Raw genomic sequence first — 4,975 nt, 5'->3', positions numbered from 1 at the left:
GTCTGCAAAGAAATACCTTGATTTGTCAAATGTTTAATGCTTTTGGTGAACGTCATTTCATGGCGTACGTCTGCAAAGAAATTTTGGAAACGAACTTTACCAGGGCGCTAGCCACGGGGCAGATAGTTGCCCCTTTTCACATTTTGAACAAATAGTAGACGTATATCTTATTTCCCGATATGCAAGCTCCAATTTTACAGATTCTTCGACTTTTATCTGATTCGAAGTCTTGTTATCTGGTGTATCTTTTAATTCAGCTGTAATTTAGCGCGTTTTTCATAAAACATTTTGATTAATTTCATGACGAAAATGAGCATTAATTTTGAAGGCAGAGAATGTAATGTGTAAGTACTGTTTACTTTGAAAATTTACATGTTAAGTTAGTAACGTTTTTGTTATGAGGAACATAAAACTCGCGTTTGTGGGAACGGTAACTACATAGTCGAATTTTACTGGCATAATTTCTATCGCTTGTGTTGAGTCATGCTCATAAAGCAGAAAAATACGTTAGGGAAATAGAATGTACATAGTTGGGTTTACTAATGATCCGTTCCCATACGGTTAACACATAGAACACTTATTACGTCATATATGACGTCCATATATAGATTAGATATTATATACCACCTATTTGACCAATGATAATATTTGTTATTTGTAATGAATACTATATAAATATTGCTCTGTAAAACAATAAAATCAGTTCGTCAATAAGTTGAAATTTGGAGTACACACGTGCTTTACGAGCAAAGAAAAATGCAAATAAAAAGAACAAGACAATTGATGATACGAGTGGTCAAACCAAAATAGCATCATTTTTTCATTCTCAAGAAATTGGTGGAAAATTGACACACGATAACGAAATATTAGAAAGGAGATGCCACCCATCAACCAGCGTTAATAGCAGGACCTTACGTCATGAAACATCAACGGTGAATGTTGATTCATTTTAGATCAAAGTATGAGCGACTTCAACGATGGCAAAAAACTCGAAGTAAAATAGGAAGTTTTTTCCAGTCCAATGGCTCAAAAAATACGAATGGCTTTCACATTACTGTTAAGAAGCAAGCAGCATTTTGTGAAATGTGTACAGAATACAGGAAAGTATACATATTCACTATTCATCTTCACTCCATCTGGCATTGGTTTCTGTAACTGGAAGTGAGGCGTAGAACGTCTAACAGATCACAACCAAAGCGAAAACCACAATGCTACCAAACAGAAAATAAATACCCAGCCTACAGCTGGATTTGGCAGAAAGGTAGCCATGTAAAAGAGCAGCAACGTCTGAGGCGACAAGGCTTGATAGCCCATTTTAATACATTAAAAACACTTCTACACAGGTGTAGCAAGTCGAGTCATACAGAAGAAGATTCGAACATTCAATTTAACGAAGACAAAGCCATCGATCAAGAAGGATTACATGTTCTTTTAAAAGAAAATCAAAACATGTCTCACGATATTTTAGTTAAACAAGAAGAAAGATTGGTGCTGAATGCTTGAAAAGTCCTTTAATGAAGTAAATAGTAGTAAATTTTATCCCATAATTCCTGATGAATCAAGGACATTTTGAAAACTGAATTATCTATTTCGCCTGCCTTCGTACTGGAAAAAACTACAACGTTTTAGAAGATTTTATTACGTCATGCCATGTGACGACGGTTTATCATCAGAAGTTCTTTTTAAAGTATGTTAAAGATATTAGTGCATTGCAATTTGAATCCTCAAAGAATGGCTGCTATGGGCATTTGATGGAGCTTTAGCAATGAAGGTTATGGTGCTAAAGATGAAGTTTCTAAACATGTACTTTATTATCTAATTACGGCCCACTACAACGAGCTCGGTATTCAAAATGTTTGTCGTTTCTGGAAAAATATTTCTGCTGACGCCTTAAGATTTATGCTTGAAAGATCAATTTGAATTTGTCTCGGTCCCACAAATATACGACTGAATCGAAATTCCGAAGAGGCTGTGATCATGGAAGAAGGAGATTTGCTGAAGCATATCACATATATAACTACATTAGCAGAACAACTGCGTGAAATGAATGTGAATTTTGTCAAAGAAATTCGCAGTGGTGCTATTAGGTAGTCTACCAGAGCTTTCGTAATGAAAATTTCCATCACTAGTGTAAAATGCCGAAAAAGTTGAAGATATGGATTGGGATAATATAAAAGTATCGTTGATTGAGGAACATCTTAAACGTAAAGAGAAAGAAGATAAGAAAGAAGATACTATACATGAGAAAAAAAAGGGAAACTACAATCAGGGAAAAGAATGACTTTGGAAAAGTCAAAGGCCTTAGACAGAAATTTCACAACACCGAAAACCAGGATAAAAACATGGGAAGAGATAAAGTTATTGCATGATTCCAATAAGGAAGAAATGTTACCTGTTTCAGATGTAACCAGGTGGACACATAGCAAGAAATTGTCCGTTGAATACAACCAATAAGTAGAAGTTGTTCATGTGTTATTGAAGGCAGTGATGTTGCTCTTATTCATAATATTAAATCCTCTGATGAATGATTCATCGATTCCGCTGCAACAAAACATATGACAACACAACAAGGATTTGTTTGTGGACTATGTTGAATATCAAACACCAACCGAAATATATATTTAGAGACAACTCTGTATATATGCTCTTGGTGAAGGTCTGGTGTGTTATTATACCATGCTGAGTTGCACAAAGTGTTGTATGTGCCAAAGCTTGCAAAAATCTACTCTCCGTACCAGCAATGATTGCCATGGAAGCAAAAAGTGCAATTTGATGAAAATGAATGTATTGTATGAAAGAATAAAATTATGGCATTATGAGTTAACAGATGGTATGTTATATACTGTGAAGGATCCTGAATATTCTCAATCGTCAATTGATACATCTCCTCAAATATGCTATCAAAGTTTAGGCCATCTCAATCATGATCACATAAAGAAAATGATGAAGAAAAATATTTGGAAAGTGAGAAAGGAATGGATAATGGAAGAAATGAGAAAGCTGCAAACATTGTGAAGGATGCATTGGCGGAAAGATGCACAGAAATCCTTCTCCTCAAGCAAGTCAACACAGAGCTACTAAACATATGAAGTTGCCACATTGATGTATGTGGTCTCATGCAAGTTGAATCGAAGGAAGCGTGACGATATATGGTAACATTTATTGACGACTATCACGGTTTGCAGTTGGATATTTCATCAAGCGCAAGAGTGAAGTTCTCGCAAAGTTTAGAAATTAATAATATGAAAACCAGAGTTCAAACAAACGACATGTGAAGATCTTAAGGAGTGACAATGGTGGGGAATACACATCAAACGATTTTACATTATTGCGCTAACGAATGAATAATCAAGAATTCACAAGCCCATATTGCCCAGAACAGAACGGAGGGAGCTGTCTCAACCGTACAACGCGTTGGAATCTGTTTGGTCAATGATATACACTGATGCATTGCCATTGAACTTTTTGGGCGAAGCTTGTAATACCGCCATTTATCTTCATAATCGAAGTGCCACAGCCATATTAAAGAAATGTTCACAATTTGAATGCTTATTTTAGAGAAGCCTGATCCTTCAAAACCTAAAGGTGTTTATGCAAATGTTTTGTACACGTCCTGCTGTAATCGCCAGAAGCTTCTTGATCAAAAATCAAACGAAGCAATATTTGTCGGATATCCTCTCGGCACTAAAGGATACAAGGTATTTGACTTAAACCGAAACCTTTTTACAATCTAGAGACGTAGTATTCTTGAAAACAATTTCTTTGCTGAACAATCACATCAGAGGAATGTCGATATGTTAAGCGATACCGTCGTTCATATGGACAAAGAAGATTAACATCAGAAGAAAACAGAATGAAGGAACCAACGAAAATGCTGATACAAAATGATCCAGAAGAGCAAGATACAGTTTCAATAAAGGATGACTATAAATGATGATCAATGCTTAAGCAGGGAAGATACTGAGCAAGTGGGAGAACATGTAGAACCAATAATTCGTAAGACATACCAAGATTCATTTATGGAAGATGTAAGGAATTTAGGACAAACAAGAGAAAAGAAATCCTCATTGATTCTGAAGACGCATATCAAGTTGCTGAATGCTGATTTCAGACATAGATAATCCCAAAGGCAATGAAGCACTGAATGAAAGCATGCAGAATATGGAAGAATGCCATGACAGAAGAATACTCATCTCTTTGGAAAATAACACTTGGGAATTGGTTGCACCATCGAAAGAGAACAACATCATCGGTTCCAAATGGGTTTTCAAGGTAAAGGGGAATGAAAATGGATCCGTTGACAGATGTAAAGCCAGACTGGTTGCGCAAGGATACTCACAATCGAAAGGAACAGATTACGAAGAAGTATTTTCTCCTGTGGCCAAATACACGTCTATCAAATCTCTGTTATCTATGGGAAATGCTCAGAATCTTGAAATCCACCAGATGGATTTCAAAACAGCATTTCTAAACGGCAATATAGATTACGAAATTTATAGTTCTCAAACCAGATGAACTTCGTTGATTCACGGAAACCCAATCACGTATGCAGATTAAATAAAGCATTTATGGCTCAAGCAATCGGCTCGATGCTGGTATGATACGCTTCTAATATCTATCTGGCTATCGAAAGAATGATGCAGACGGATGTATATATGTTAAATCAGTAAAGAAGGACAATGGGCACATTAGTTTTGTGATTCTAGGAGTTATGTCGACGATATACGCAGTGCAATCCAATGATGTCGAGATGTTAATGCAGAAAAACAAGCACTATGCCAAAATCAGGATGGATGATCGTGAGAAGTTCACTTGTGGGAATGCTGATCAATCGGATCGCCAGGCGAAGACAATAACAATAAATCAACGAAATTATATGGAAAAGACATTGACAAGATTTGGTGTATTAATCGTGCAAACCGATGTCCACACCGATGAAAAATGGCAAGAAATTTAATGAAGTGCAAGAAAACGA

This window comes from Xenia sp. Carnegie-2017, unplaced genomic scaffold (genome assembly GCF_021976095.1).
Source record: "Xenia sp. Carnegie-2017 unplaced genomic scaffold, XeniaSp_v1 HiC_scaffold_6, whole genome shotgun sequence".
Classification (NCBI taxonomy): Eukaryota; Metazoa; Cnidaria; class Anthozoa; order Malacalcyonacea; family Xeniidae; genus Xenia; species Xenia sp. Carnegie-2017.
The sequence above is the reverse complement of the archived record's forward strand: the minus strand, read 5'-3'. Positions refer to the sequence as shown.